Source organism: Oncorhynchus masou, unplaced genomic scaffold (genome assembly GCF_036934945.1).
Source record: "Oncorhynchus masou masou isolate Uvic2021 unplaced genomic scaffold, UVic_Omas_1.1 unplaced_scaffold_992, whole genome shotgun sequence".
Classification (NCBI taxonomy): domain Eukaryota; kingdom Metazoa; phylum Chordata; class Actinopteri; order Salmoniformes; family Salmonidae; genus Oncorhynchus; species Oncorhynchus masou.
Window position 1 is genome coordinate 216,514 of NW_027016440.1, and position 16,727 is coordinate 233,240.

The 16,727-nt window shown below is 46.8% G+C and overlaps 1 pseudogene; it reads left to right on the plus strand.

The window, feature by feature from the left end:
- The first annotated feature begins 3,727 nt into the window (after positions 1-3,727).
- LOC135538626 (DNA-binding protein SATB2-like) overlaps positions 3,728-16,727 on the plus strand; it is a 34,056-nt pseudogene continuing 21,056 nt past the window's right edge.

Consider the following 16,727-nt stretch of genomic DNA (forward strand, 5'->3'; position numbering starts at 1 on the left):
GGGGGGTCTGTGGTTCTGGACCAGAGAGGTAGAGACCAGGGGGGGGTCTGTGGTTCTGGACCAGGGGGAGTGACCCGGGGGGGGGTCAACGTACAGTTCAGGTCATCATGATAGTGTGAACATGGTATTAGACCGCTGACTGTTCAGGTCAACATGGTAGTGTGAACATGGTATTAGACCGCTGCCTCAGATCACCCAGGTCCCTATGATATGTTGTGGCTGGATCCCCTCACTGTCAGGCCTAGGATGCCTCAGCTATGCAGTCCTATGGGAAAGAAAGAAAGTGACTGGTCTTTCCCATTAAACTGAGGGAGAGGCAGCTCCAGTTCTTCCGTATTACAATATTCTGAGTTTGTGTTGGAAGGCTCTTTTTAAAGGCTGTTATTAATTTGGCATGTGCGTTTTATTGTCATCGTGTGCTGCTTTTAGGCCAGAATGGGTTAATTATCATGCCAGGGGAAACCACAGATTGTGAAACAAACACATCAGATTGCATGACAGATAGCCCCTTTACATCTAGAGGGTGGTGGCAGACTGCAGTTCGAACCCATGTCTCCTGCACACCATGAGACTGTGTTAGCCCGCTGAGCTGAAGCCAGATAGGCTAGTCTGGGGGTTCAAACCCTATTGTCCTGCCGGCCACGAGACTGTGTTAGCCCGCTGAGCTGAAGCCAGATAGGCTAGTCTGGGGGTTCAAACCCTATTGTTCTGCCGGCCACGAGACTGTGTTAGCCCGCTGAGCTGAAGCCAGATAGGCTAGTCTGAGGGTTCGAACCCTATTGTCCTGCCGGCCACGAGACTGTGTTAGCCCGCTGAGCTGAAGCCAGATAGGCTAGTCTGGGGGTTGGAACCCATGTCTCCTGCACACCATGAGACTGTGTTAGCCCGCTGAGCTGAAGCCAGATAGGCTAGTCTGGGGGTTCAAACCCTATTGTCCTGCACACCATGAGACTGTGTTAGCCCGCTGAGCTGAAGCCAGATAGGCTAGTCTGAGGGTTCGAACCCTATTGTCCTGCCGGCCACGAGACTGTGTTAGCCCGCTGAGCTGAAGCCAGATAGGCTAGTCTGGGGGTTGGAACCCATGTCTCCTGCACACCATGAGACTGTGTTAGCCCGCTGAGCTGAAGCCAGATAGGCTAGTCTGGGGGTTCAAACCCTATTGTCCTGCACACCATGAGACTGTGTTAGCCCGCTGAGCAGAAGCCAGATAGGCAGCAGACTGCTCCTGCTTCTATAATAGTTGTGTGACAGTCTGGGGGTTCAAACCCGATTGTCCTGCCGGCCAGGAGACTGTGTTAGCCCGGTGAGCTAAAGTCAGACAGCCAATGGAAGCCGTCAGATTCATACGGTTCTCCAGGTTCCAAAACACCTGCGTCCGCTAGAGGCAGAACTTACTTTACCTCAGAAGTTCTTGCCTTGGAGCGAAGACGGTTGAAGACGGTTGAAGACGGTTGAAGACGGTTGCTCATGAATTGGGAACCTTTATGTCTTGAAAGTAGTGTGTCAAGTTGTAGCCTGTTGTTATAAATAACTTTCCTGAAAAGCCAACTATCACCCCCTAGATTAGTGGCATAGCCTTTTGGTCAAACCGTAGACCTGGCTGTACATACTGCATCATCTCTGGCGGCAGGTAGCCTCGTGGTTAGAGTGTTGGGCCAGTAACTGAAAAGTTGTTGGTTCAAATCCCAGAGGTGAAAAAAAATAATCTGTTGATGTGCCACTGAGCAGAGCACGTACCCCTGATTGTTCCTGTAAATCACTCCGGATAAGAGTGTCTGCTAAATGACTGAGATGTACATTGACAGGCCTACCTAGCATGAGATTTGGTTGTGTAGATGACTGAGATGTAAATTGACAGGCCTACCTACATGAGACGGTTGTGGATGACTGAGATGTACATTGACAGGCCTACCTAGTATGAGATTTGCTGTGTAGATGACTGAGATGTAAATTGACAGGCCTACCTAGCATGAGATTTGGTTGTGTAGATGACTGAGATGTACATTGACAGGCCTACCTAGCATGAGATTTGGTTGTGTAGATGACTGAGATGTACATTGACAGGCCTACCTAGCATGAGATTTGCTGTGTAGATGACTGAGATGTAAATTGACAGGCCTACCTAGCATGAGATTTGGTTGTGTAGATGACTGAGATGTAAATTGACAGGCCTACCTAGCATGAGATTTGCTGTGTAGATGATCAAGATGTAAATTGACAGGCCTACCTAGCATGAGATTTTGTGTAGAAGACTGAGATGTAAATTGGACAGGCCTACCTAGCATGAGATTTAATGTGTAGATGACTGAGATTGACAGGCCTACCTAGCATGAGAGATTTGCTGTGTAGATGACTGAGATGTAAATTGACAGGCCTACCTAGCATGAAGATTTGCTGTGTAGATGACTGAGATGTAAATTGACAGGCCTACCTAGCATGAGATTTGGTTGTGTAGATGATGAGATGTACATTTTAGCATGAGATTTGGTTGTATAGATGACTGAGATGTAAATTGACAGGCCTACCTAGCATGAGATTTGGTTGTAGATGACTGAGATGTACATTGACAGGCCTACCTAGCATGAGATTTGCTGTGTAGATGACTGAGATGTAAATTGACAGGCCTACCTAGCATGAGTGATTTATGTGGAGATGACAGTATGAGATTGCTGTGGGAAGACTAGAGTCTTAATAGCTGAGATGTACATTGACAGGCCTACCTAGCATGAGATTTAAGGTAGAAGACTATAGAGTCTGATAGCAGTCAGTAACATTAAAGAGCCTGGTGATTTCCACCAGATGCTGGGTTGCTGTTTGTTTGTTGTGGTCTGCTTTTTCTTGCTCTCGTCATCTGTAAATAAAAAGTAATGTCTTCAGTATGGGAGGGTGGATAAGTACAGGGAGGAAAATGACCACAGTCCTCACGCCTCCAACACAACATGAACGCATGAAGCGGCCATCTCAGTGTGATGAGTTTGATACAAAGAAGGGTTTCATTTCAAAATGCTATTGATCTTTTTTTCAGAAATGTTGAGAAATTAGCTTTTATTGTTTAAAGAAATGATGAAACAGATTGGTGTTTTTTCACTATCTCATATTGGCATGGGGTTGTTCAACAGACATGTGTGTTTTAAATCTATCACTTGATGGTTTCATTTCAGAGAGACAAATAATGAACTCGCTTTGCTAAATGCTACAATATCCACCTGACTCTCAGAGGTAGTACTACTGATTTTACAGTGAAATGTAACCTTTCTTTTACATTTGTGACATCAATATATTGTTTTACAATAATAATTAAACACAGTCATATGAGATCTGTATGTAAAACATTTACATTTGACATTTTAGTCATTTAGCATATGCTCTTATCCAGAGTGACAGTAAGTAGGTGCATTCATCTTAAGACAGCTTTGGTGACACAACCACATACAGTATCACAGTCAAATGAACAGGATACAAACATTCCATTCCACCTAAACAACAGATATATAGCACAATGGAACCAATGGAATCGTCCCAAAAGTGCAAATCAATTGACCCAATGCCTCTGTCTCTTTTCAAAACACTCAACATATCTGAAAGAAAACAGATAGTATTTAAACCCTGATCTGATTTGAAGAAGTCTCCACAATGTCAACACCAGTAAGATGTAGATAGTTGCCTGTAGACTCTTACTAGATAAACTAAGTTTAGCAGAGGGTACACTGATCCTAGTTCAGTGCCTATGTTAAAGGGTAACTTCACCCCTAAAGAACAAATGCCTCCTCTATTTTCTTTTCCCCTCTCGCCGCTTTCTTCCTCCCTCTCTCTCTCTGTCTCTCTCTCTGTCTCTCTCTCTCTCTGTCTCTCTTCTGTCTCTCTCTCTCTGTCTCTTCTCTCTCTCTCTCTCTCTCTCTCTCTCTGTCTCTCTCTCTCACTCTCTGTCTTGCTCAGCTCTCTCTCCCTCTTTTCTTCTCTCTCTCGCACTCTTCTGTCTCGCTCTCTCTCTGTCTCTTTCTTTCTTCTCCTGGGTCTGCAGGTCCGTACGCCTCTGTTGGGAGTCCCTCCTGGAGGTTGGAGGGGATGGAGCGTTGTGGCACTGAGAGCTCCTGTCTGCGGGACAGTCCCGAGCAGAGGGGACAGCCTGGACACCTGCGCCCCACCGGGCAAGATGAGCCGTCTGGAGGGCAACGGAGCCCCACGTGTCCACGCACGCGCCTCAACGGCACCCCGCTACGGCCCCTCGGAGGTAGGGGAACACAGTGGAACACATACACAAGCAGACACACACACACACACAGTCTTGCGCAGCTAACCTTGTGGGGACATACAATTCAGTACCATTCAAAGTCCTATTTTCCCTAACCCTTAACCCTAACCTTAACCCTAACACTAACCCTAACCTTAACCCTAACCTTAACCCTAATTCTAACCTTAACCCTAACCATAAACCTAATTTAACCTTAACCCTAATCATAAACCTAATTCTAACCCTAACACTAACCCTAACCTTGACCATAACCCAACCATAAACCTAATTCTAACCTTAACCCTAACCATAAACCTAATTCTAACCCCAACACTAATTTAACCTTTAACCTTAACCCTAACCATAAACCTAATTCTAACCCTAACACTAATTCTAACCTTAACCTTAACCCTAACCATAAACCTAATTCTAACCCTAACACTAATTCTAAAATTAACCTTTAACCCTAACCATAAACCTAATTCTAACCCCAACACTAATTCTAACCTTAACCCTAAACCCCCCAGAAATAGCATTTTACCTTGTGGGGACCAAACAAAATGTCCCCAGTTGGTCAAATACTAGTTAAACACGTCCACTCACACACAGACACACAGACACACAGACACACGGACAGACAGACACACAGACACACAGACAGACAGACACACAGACACACGGACAGACAGACACACGGACAGACAGACAGACAGACACACGGACAGACAGACAGACAGACAGACAGACAGACAGACAGACAGACAGACAGACAAACAGACAGACAGACAGACAGAGAGACACATATTTCCTCAGATTACACAGATCCACAAAGATTTCTGAAAACAAACCTGCTTTTGATAAACTCCCATATCTACTGGGTGAAATACCACAGTGTGACATCACTGCAGCAAGATTTGTGACCTGTTGCCACAAGAAAAGGTCAAACTACAAAAGAACATTGCAAATACAACCCATATTTATGTTTATTTATACTTTTTTGTATTTTAACCATTTGTACATCGTTACAACACTGTATATTGACATAATATGACATTTGTAATGTCTTTATTCTTTTGAAACTTCTATGAGTGTAATGTTTACTGTTATTGTTTATTATTAATTTATTGTTTATTTCACTTTTGTATATTATCTACCTCACTTGCTTTGGCAATGTTAACACGTTCCATGCCAATGAAGCCCCCTTGAATTGAATTGAATTGAGAGAGAGTGAGTGAGTGAGAAAGAGAGAGAGAGAGACAGAGAGAGAGACAGAGACAGAGACAGAGAGAGAGACAGAGAGAGACAGAGAGACAGACAGACAGACAGACAGACAGACAGACAGACAGACAGACAGACAGACAAGAAGAGAAGAGAAGAGAAGAGAAGAGAAGAGAAGAGAAGAGAAGACAACAGAAGAGAAGAGAAGAGAAGAGAAGAGAAGAGGAGAGAAGAGAAGAGAAGAGAAGAGAAGAGAAGAGAAGAGAAGAGAAGAGAAGAGAAGAGAAGAGAAGAGAAGAGAAGGATTCCTCTCATAGCCATGGCTTTCTGCTAGTGTTAATGAGGGAACTGTCTTTGAACTGGGGGGAAATCAGCTCTGTTTAAAAAACCACAGCATGGCAGTGTGGAATGGGCCACACATAATATCCTAACACTATAGTCCAGAGAGCACTTTATACATAGTGTATGTTCACTTTGTCAGGACATACACACACACTTCCACTCCCGAGCTGAGTTATTGGGATATAGCGTGCCTTGGTGAGACTTGGTTTCCTGGAGTTCATTTGTCGTTGTGCTGTCAGTAGCTTGATTGATTCTCCAAATTACTACTCCTTAAGGATTAGCTGAGTATGATGGAGGGTTTCAGGCTTGGAATAGTCACAGTTTCATGACTAATGCAAATTATGAAATGATTCACTGGTCTTTTTTCTATTCGTGAAAGACATCAGAATGATGTCCTTAATTTGTTATGAGTGGTTCAGAAAATGACTTTATGCAAGACATTGATATGTGCTGTGTGTGAGTGCTTAGCAGTTAAGAGCGTTGGGACAATGACCAAAAGGTCACTGGTTCAAATCCCAGAGTAGACCAAGTTATGAATCTGTCGATGTGCCCTTCAGCAAGGTACTTAGCCCCAAGTGTCTGCTAAATGATGGTAAGTTAGTGAGTAATAACTGAGCTAATCTTCTAGCCCTCCCTCTGTGTTCATATCATATCATATCATCTGTCTCGTCTCTCTCCCTCCTCCTGTCTCCCCTGTCTCTTTCTCGCTTCCTCCCCCCCTCTCCTCCCTGCTCTCTCTCTCTCTCGCTCTCTCCCCCTCCTCTCTCTCTCTTTCCTTCCCTCCTCCTCCTCTCTCTCTTGCTCCCCCTCCTCCTCCCCTCTCTCTCTCTCCCCCCCTCCCCTCTCTCTCTCTCTCTCTCTCTCTCTCCAGGTCTCTGATCCCTGTGTCTGATGAGCCTGTGTACTGGGGGTGTAGTCTTGGAGCAGGCAGATGGGTGGTCTCTGACAGGGATGGGCATGGTGACAGCACATGCTGAGTTTGTATTGGTTCAGAGGACATCCTCTTCACCCAGCTGGTGGAGACAGCCCTTGTGGCCCTGGGCTACTCCCACAACTCAGCCGTGCAGGCGAGAGGTGAGTTAGATAGGGACAGGAGTGTGTGTGCGAGGAGTGTGTGTGTGTGTGTGTGTGTGGTGTGTGTGTGTGTTTGGTGTGTGTGTGTGTGTGTGTGTGTGTGTGTGTGTGTGTGTGTGTGTGTGTGTGTGTGTGTGTGTGTGTGTGTGTGTGTGTGTGTGTGTGTGTGTGTGTGCGTGTGCGTGTGCGTGTGCGTGTGCGCGTGCGTGTGCGTGTGGGTAAGTGTATGTGTGTGTTTGGGTGGGTGTGTGCCTGTGAGAGGGTCAGAGGGTCAGAGGGTCAAAGAATTATCCTTTCTGAAAGAGCTGATCACAAATGTCATGTGTTTATCACTTCCAATCTGCTACTGGCACATACAAAACACACTTCATTTTGTAATTCAGTGATGAGAACCTATGATACTTGGTCGTGTAATCTGGAACAAAAGGAACGCAATTTACATGTGACCTAAAGCAAGAAAGGTCACACCGAGGCTGCTTCCAACCCTCCACAACAGTAAAACAGTCACACCGAGGCTGCTTCCAACCCTCCACAACAGTAAAACAGTCACACCGAGGCTGCTTCCAACCCTCCACAACAGTAAAACAGTCACACCGAGGCTGTTTCCAACCCCTCCACAACAGTAAAACAGTCACACCGAGGGCTGCTTCCAACCCTCCACAACAGTAAAACAGTCACACCGAGGTTAAGCCTCCAACCCCCCACAACAGTAAAACAGTCACACCGAGGCTGCTTCCAACCCTCCACAACAGTAAACAGTCACACCGAGGCTGCTTCCAACCTCCACAACAGCAAAACAGTCACACCGAGGCTGCTTCCAACCCTCCACAACAGTAAAACAGTCACAACGAGCTGCTTCCAACCCCCCACAACAGTAAAACAGTCACACCGAGGCTGCTTCCAACCCTCCACAACAGTAAACAGTCACACCGAGGCTGCTTCCAACCCTCCACAACAGTAAAACAGTCACACCGAGGCTGCTTCCAACCTCCACAACAGCCAAAACAGTCACACCGAGGCTGTTTCCAACCCTCCACAACAGTAAAACAGTCACACCGAGAAGCCAAGCTTCCAACCCTCCACAACAGTAAACAGTCACACCGAGGCTGCTTCCAACCCCCACAACAGCAAAAACAGTCACAACGAGGCTGCTTCCAACCCCCACAACAGTAAAACAGTCACACCGAGGCTGCTTCCAACCCCCACAACAGTAAAACAGTCACACCGAGGCTGCTTCCAACCCTCCACAACAGTAAAACAGTCACACCGAGGCTGCTTCCAACCCTCCGCAACAGCAAAACAGTCACACCGGCTGTTTCCAACCTCCACAACAGTAAAACAGTCACACCGAGGCTGCTTCCAACCCTCCACAACAGTAAAACAGTCACACCGAGGCTGTTTCCAACCCTCCACAACAGTAAAACAGTCACACGAGGCTGTTTCCAACCCTCCACAACAGTAAAACAGTCACACCGAGGCTGTTTCCAACAGTAAAACAGTCACACCGAGGCTGTTTCCAACAGTAAAACAGTCACACCGAGGCTGTTTCCAACAGTAAAACAGTCACACCACATAAGGCCAAACATTGCTACAGGACAGAATAAATATAGACCAATGACTGAAATAAATACCTTGCCGGTCAACCCCAAAGACGACGACAGACCAAACAACAGAGACACACAAAGAAAGGCAGAAACCGCTCCACATTCCAACTTCGTAAACGCAGGCCCTAAACCTGGGCAACGCCTCGACTCAATCCTCCAAAATGGATACGTTTTGAAATAAGCTTTTATGTTAAAATGATTCAATTCTGGCTGAAATGTTTCATTTTTTCCCCAGTGTAAACAAAAGGACACAGAGAATGTTGTATTGTATCTCCCTGAGTTGTGTACCTCATAACCGATCCAGTTGTAGTTTGAAACTTCCACAAGGCACCACTGTCTTTCTTTAGTTAGGCATTTTGTGGTAATTAAAGGGAGATATTGTTTATTTAGATGATACGATTTTAAACGGGCATATAGACAAAGGACAGGCTGTCTATTTTGGGTTGTCTTTTTGGAAGTGTGACAGAGCTGGTCGGCAGGTCATTTCAACATGTGGCATTGAACCGGTCACACACACACACACACACACACACACACACACACACACACACACACACACACACACACACACACACACACACACACACACACACACACACACACACACACACACACACACTATTGCAGATGGAGGATGGAAGGTCAAAGGGCTATCTGTGTTTGATTCCCCTGATCCTAATGTGATTAGCCCTGTTTAGGTTAGCTGTTCCAGCCCTGGTCTGAGGAAGGACAGGGGAATGTGTACATCCTAGGATGCATTTCAGAGGCACATCCTAGGATGCATTTCAGAGGCAGAGGGAGAGAGAGGGTGGGGGGGGTCTCATTGTCAGATGCAGAGGGAGAGAGAGGGTGGGGGGCAGGGGGTCTCATTGTCAGATGCAGAGGGTGAGAGAGGGTGGGGGGGGATGCAGAGGGAGAGAGAGTGGGTGGGGGGTCTCATTGTCAGATGCAGAGGGCGAGAGAGGGTGGGGGGGTCTCATTGTCAGATGCAGAGGGAGAGAGAGGGTGGGTCCTTGGAATTGAATTGTCTGAGAGGGTGGGTGGGCAGATTGTCAGATGTGAGAGAGAGGGTGGGGGGTGGTCTCATTGTCAGATGCAGAGGGAGAGAGGGTGGGGGGTTCTCATTGTCAGATGCAGAGGGAGAGCGGTGGGGGGTCTCATTGTCAGATTGAATAGGATGAAGGGAGAGAGGGTGGGGGGGGGTCTCATTGTCAGATGCAGGGAGGAGAGGGTGGGGGGGGGGAGAGAGGTGGGGGTGGGGTCTCATTGTCAGGATGCAGAGGGAGAGAGGGTGGGGGACTGAGGTGGGGGGTGGGGGTCTCATTGCTTCTCATTGTCAGATGCAGAGGGAGAGAGAGTGGTGGGGGGTGGGTTCATTGTCAGATGCAGAGGGAGAGAGAGGGTGGGGGGGTCTCATTGTCAGATGCAGAGGGAGAGAGAGGGTGGGGGGGTCTCATTGTCAGATGCAGAGGGAGAGAGAGGGTGGGGGGGTCTCATTGTCAGATGCAGAGGGAGAGAGAGGGGGGGGGTCTCATTGTCAGATGCAGAGGGAGAGAGAGGGTGGGGGGTCCCATTGTCAGATGCAGAGGGAGAGAGAGGGTGGGGGGGTCTCATTGTCAGATGCAGAGGGAGAGAGAGGGTGGGGGGTCTCATTGTCAGATGCAGAGGGAGAGAGAGGGTGGGGGTCTCATTGTCAGATGCAGAGGGAGAGAGAGGGGGGGTCTCATTGTCAGATGCAGAGGGAGAGAGAGGGTGGGGGGGTCTCATTGTCAGATGCAGAGGGAGAGAGAGGGTGGGGGTCTCATTGTCAGATGCAGAGGGAGAGAGAGGGTGAGAGGGGGGTCTCATTGTCAGATGCAGAGGGAGAGAGAGGGTGGGGGGTCTCATTGTCAGATGCAGAGGGAGAGAGAGGGGGGGTCTCATTGTCAGATGCAGAGGGAGAGAGAGGGGGGTCTCATTGTCAGATGCAGAGGGAGAGTGGGGGGGGTCTCATTGTCAGATGCAGAGGGAGAGAGAGGGTGGGGGGGTCTCATTGTCAGATGCAGAGGGAGAGAGAGGGTGGGGGGTCTCATTGTCAGATGCAGAGGGAGAGAGAGGGTGGGGGGTCTCATTGTCAGATGCAGAGGAGAGAGAGGGGGGGGGTCTCATTGTCAGATGCAGAGGGAGAGAGAGGGTGGGGGGTCTCATTGTCAGATGCAGAGGGAGGAGAGGGGGGGTCTCATTGTCAGATGCAGAGGGAGAGAGAGGGGGTCTCATTGTCAGATGCAGAGGGGGGGGTCTCATTGTCAGAGAGAGGGAGGAGAGGGTGGGGGGTCTCATTGTCAGATGCAGAGGGAGAGAGAGGGTGGGGGGGTCTCATTGTCAGATGCAGAGGGAGAGAGAGGGTGAGAGAGGGGGGGGTCTCATTGTGTGCAGAGGGAGAGAGATGTCTCATTGTCAGATGCAGAGGGAGAGAGAGGGTGGGGGGTCTCATTGTCAGATGCAGAGGGAGAGAGGGGGGGTCTCATTGTCAGATGCAGAGGGAGAGAGAGGGTGGGGGGTCTCATTGTCAGATGCAGAGGGAGAGAGAGTGGGGGTCTCATTGTCAGATGGGGGGTCTCATTGTCAGATGCAGAGGGAGAGAGAGGGTGGGGGGTCTCATTGTCAGATGCAGAGGGAGAGAGAGGGTGGGGGGGTCTCATTGTCAGATGCAGAGGGAGAGAGAGGGTGGGGGGTCTCATTGTCAGATGCAGAGGGAGAGAGAGGGTGGGGGGTCTCATTGTCAGATGCAGAGGGAGAGAAGGGTGGGGGGTCTCATTGTCAGATGCAGAGGGAGAGAGAGGGTGGGGGGTCTCATTGTCAGATGCAGAGGTAGAGAGAGGGTGGGGGGGGTCTCATTGTCATGAAAGTCTATGTCCTGATGCCCATTTCTAGATGCATCCCTTATTTCAGATGCAGAGGGAGAGAGAGGGGGGGGTCTCATTGTCAGATGCAGAGAGATATCTTTCAAAGCTCTCTACATGATGTATATGGAGGGAAGAGAGGGTGGGGGGTGTCTTTCAGATCAGAGGGAGAGATATCTCTCAGAGCTCTCCAGAGGGAGAGTATATCTATTGTCAATGCAGAGGGGAGAGACCTGGGGGTCATTTAGATCAGAGGGAGAGAGATATCTCTCAGATGCTCTCTCATTGATGTATATCAGAGGGAGAGACCTGTCATTGTCAGATGCAGAGGGATATCTCTCAGAGCTCTCTATATGATGTATATCTATGAACTCACCTGTCTTTCAGATCCAGAGATATCTCTCAGAGCTCTCTATGTGATGTATATCTATGAACTCACCTGTCTTTAGATCCAGAGATATCTCTCAGAGCTCTCTATATGATGTATATCTATGAACTCACCTGTCTTTAGATCCAGAGATATCTCTCAGAGCTCTCTATATGATGTATATCTATGAACTCACCTGTCTTTACATCCAGAGATATCTCTCAGAGCTCTCTATTTGATGTATGTCTATGAACTCACCTGTCTTTAGATCCAGAGATATCTCTCAGAGCTCTCTATATGATGCATATCTATGAACTCACCTGTCTTTACATCCAGAGAAATCTCTCAGAGCTCACTATATGATGTATATCTATGAACTCACCTGTCTTTACATCCAGAGATATCTCTCAGAGCTCTCTATATGATGTATATCTATGAACTCACCTTTCTTTAGATCCAGAGATATCTCTCAGAGCTCTCTATATGATGTATATCTATGAACTCACCTGTCTTTACATCCAGAGATATCTCTCAGAGCTCTCTATATGATGTATATCTATGAACTCACCTGTCTTTAGATGCAGAGATATCTCTCAGAGCTCTCTATATGATGTATATCTATGAACTCACCTGTCTTTACATCCAGAGATATCTCTCAGAGCTCTCTATATGATGTATATCTATGAACTCACCTGTCTTTAGATCCAGAGATATCTCTCAGAGCTCTCTATATGATGTATATCTATGAACTCACCTGTCTTTAGATGCAGAGATATCTCTCAGAGCTCTCTATATGATGTATATCTATGAACTCACCTGTCTTTAGATGCAGAGATATCTCTCAGAGCTCTCTATATGATGTATATCTATGAACTCACCTGTCTTTACATCCAGAGATATCTCTCAGAGCTCTCTATATGATGTATATCTATGAACTCACCTGTCTTCAGATCCAGAGATATCTATTTGTGTTAATTAAACAATCATTCATTTGAATAGGGTGGTATTAATTGGCGTGTGATGCAATGTCCAGCCTTGACCTGTCCTGTCCATCAGTGATGCTGTCTCTTGCACGTGTATCCCTGCTATAAAAGGCTTTGCTGGGTCTCTGTGTTTCTTCTCCAGGCTCATAAGGGTTGATAGATGTGGGGAATCAGGTCGGTTCCTCTTCCCCAGGCTGATAATGCATTAATAGATAACACTCTTTATCTCTTTATCTCAATCTTTATCTCTCATTGTTAAACCAAGAGTTTTACAGCCGCTGATGAAAATATAGAAACATTATGTCTAGGTTTTCACATGTACAGGCACACACACATACAGACTTTGTCGTCTTCAGCAACCTTAAGAAATGAACCCCCAGGTGAATGTGTATAAACTGAAAACGGCAGCATGTTGATGACGTCATCGTTCTGTGTCCCCTCCAGGCATCATCAAAGTGGGCCGCTGGAACCCCATGCCCATCCACTACCTGACTGACGCCCCAGAGGCCACCGTCGCCGACATGCTGCTGGATGTCTATCACATGGTTACCCTTCGCATCCTACTCCAGAGGTCAGTGGGGACGGACGGACGGGAGTGTGTGTGTGTGTGTGTGTGTGTGTGTGTGTGTGTGTGTGTGTGTGTGTGTGTGTGTGTGTGTGTGTGTGTGTGTGTGTGTGTGTGTGTGTGTGTGTGTGTGTGTGTGTGTGTGTAGCGGGGAGAGAGCAGGTTTATTGATATGAAAGCAGGTTTATTGGGATGAGTATTGTCCTGGAGGCAGAACTAAGCCATTTCCGCTAGATAGGCCAGCTGCAAAGTCAAATTGGAAATATTGTAAAACTGTATGAAAACAAAAATGCCGCTTTTTGATCTTAATTTAAGGTTCAGGCGTTAGGGTTAGCAGTGTGGGGAAGGTTAGGGTCAAGGTTAGGTTCAGGCATTAGGGTTAGCAGTGTGGGGAAGGTTAGGGTTAAGGTTAGGTTCAGGCATTAGGGTTAGCAGTGTGGTGAAGGTTAGGGTTAAGGTTAGGTTCAGGCATTAGGGTTAGCAGTGTGGTGAAGGTTAGGGTTAAGGTTAGGTTCAGGCATTAGGGTTAGCAGTGTGGTGAAGGTTAGGGTTAAGGTTAGATTCAGGCATTAGGGTTAGCAGTGTGGGGAAGGTTAGGGTTAAGGTTAGGTTCAGGCATTGGGTTAGCAGTGTGGGGAAGGTTAGGGTTAAGGTTAGGTTCAGGCATTAGGGTTAGCAGTGTGGGGAAGGTTAGGGTTAAGGTTAGGTTCAGGCATTAGGGTTAGCAGTGTGGTGAAGGTTAGGGTTAAGGTTAGGTTCAGGCATTAGGGTTAGCAGTGTGGGGAAGGTTAGGGTTAAGGTTAGGTTCAGGCATTAGGGTTAGCAGTGTGGGGAAGGTTAGGGTTAAGGTTAGGTTCAGGCATTAGGGTTAGCAGTGTGGTGAAGGTTAGGGTTAAGGTTAGGTTCAGGCATTAGGGTTAGCTGTGTGGTGAAGGTTAGGGTTAAGGTTAGGTTCAGGCATTAGGGTTAGCAGTGTGGTGAAGGTTAGGGTTAAGGTTAGATTCAGGCATTAGGGTTAGCAGTGTGGTGAAGGTTAGGGTTAAGGTTAGGTTCAGGCATTAGGGTTAGCAGTGTGGTGAAGGTAAGGGTTAAGGTTAGGTTCAGGCATTAGGGTTAGCTGTGTGGTGAAGGTTAGGGTTAAGGTTAGGTTCAGGCATTAGGGTTAGCAGTGTGGTGAAGGTTAGGGTTAAGGTTTGGTTCAGGCATTAGGGTTAGCAGTGTGGTGAAGGTTAGGGTTAAGGTTAGGTTCAGGCATTAGGGTTAGCAGTGTGGTGAAGGTTAGGGTTAAGGTTAGGTTCAGGCATTAGGGTTAGCAGTGTGGTGAAGGTTAGGGTTAAGGTTAGGTTCAGGCATTAGGGTTAGCTGTGTGGTGAAAGTTAGGGTTAAGGTTAGATTCAGGCATTAGGGTTAGCAGTGTGGTGAAGGTTAGGGTTAAGGTTAGGTTCAGGCATTAGGGTTAGCAGTGTGGTGAAGGTTAGGGTTAAGGTTAGGTTCAGGCATTAGGGTTAGCAGTGTGGTGAAGGTTAGGGTTAAGGTTAGGTTCAGGCATTAGGGTTAGCAGTGTGGTGAAGGTTAGGGTTAAGGTTAGGTTCAGGCATTAGGGTTAGCAGTGTGGTGAAGGTTAGGGTTAAGGTTAGGTTCAGGCATTAGGGTTAGCAGTGTGGTGAAGGTTAGGGTTAAGGTTAGGTTCAGGCATTAGGGTTAGCTGTGTGGTGAAGGTTAGGGTTAAGGTTAGATTCAGGCATTAGGGTTAGCAGTGTGGTGAAGGTTAGGGTTAAGGTTAGATTCAGGTGTTAGGGTTAGCAGTGTGGTGAAGGTTAGGGTTAAGATTAGATTCAGGCGTTAGGGTTAGCAGTGTGGTTAAGGTTAGGGTTAAGATTAGATTCAGGCATTAGGGTTAGCAGTGTGGTTAAGGTTAGAGATAAGGTTAGGTTTAAAATCAAATGTAATGACTTTATGACACCCAGCTGGTGAGCACTCTGCAGAGCTGCCTCCAGAACAACATTCATGACGAAAAACGCTAACCTGCACTTACAGTGAGTCACTTATCAACAGTGGGTAATGGTAACCGTCAATAATCTTTGTTTAGTAGTGTTACCATGGTAGTACCACAGCACACTATAACAATCCACCCTGGTTATGACTTTGTTGATAGGAGTAGATAGTCTCGCTATCATTATGGCCACTGTTTGACATCAGGTTAGCTGGCACCAGGATGACAACACATACACTAAATAGGTGCAGTGAAATGTGTTGTTTTACAGGGTCAGCCATAGTGGTACGGTGCCCCTGGAATATATTAGGGTTATGTTCGTTTCCTCAAGGGCATATCGACAGATTTTCACCTTGTTTCTCGGGTATTCAAACCAGAGACCTTTCGGTTACTGGCCCAAAGCTCTGACCACGATGCTACCTGCCACCCCATTGGGTGATCCTGATGAAACCAGTTTAAACATGTCTCAAGCAGAACTCATAAATCATTCTGAGGACTAAGATGTCTACTTTTTGGCCAGTGACTTTCGCTGGGATTTTGTGTATTTTCAGGCCAAATTCTCATTACCGAAATTTGTCCAAATTAGATTCTCTGGTAATTTTATTAAATTTTACTTCAGAAAAGCCAAACGTTTTTGAATAAAAAACAAAATTATGTTGCTGTAGTTTGTCCATAAGTCATAAAAATTGTATACTAGTTGAAGGACATTAAACTATAATATGTCTTACGTGCAAGCACGTGTCTCATTACTGTGTCTCATTACCGTAACACTTTTTCAAGTTCCTGTAAAAACTCCAATCAGTTTTGTAATAACGTTTAATTCACCCATGATGCATCATCCAGAGGAGGAGTAGAAGTTCAATTCATGTTTGTTTGTATGCCTTCAGAACGAGGTTCTTATTCTCCAACACCCATTTTACCTCACTTGGCCTTCTCATTACCCCACTTGGCCTTCTCATTACCCCACTTGGCCTTCTCATTACCCCACTTGGCCTTCTCATTACCCCACTTGGCCTTCTCATTACCCCACTTGACCTTCTCATTTCCTCACTTGGCCTTCTTATTACCTCACTTGGCCTTCTCATTACCCCACTTGACCTTCTCATTTCCTCACTTGGCCTTCTTATTACCTCACTTGGCCTTTTCATTACCTCACTTGGCCTTCTCATTACCCCACTTGGCCTTCTCATTACCCCACTTGGCCTTCTCATTACCCCACTTGACCTTCTCATTTCCTCACTTGGCCTTCTTATTACCTCACTTGGCCTTCTCATTACCCCACTTGACCTTCTCATTTCCTCACTTGGCCTTCTTATTACCTCACTTGGCCTTCTCATTACCCCACTTGACCTTCTCATTTCCTCACTTGGCCTTCTTATTACCTCACTTGGCCTTCTCATTACCCCACTTGGCCTTCTCATTACCCCACTTGGCCTTCTCATTACCCCATTTGGCCTTCTCATTACCC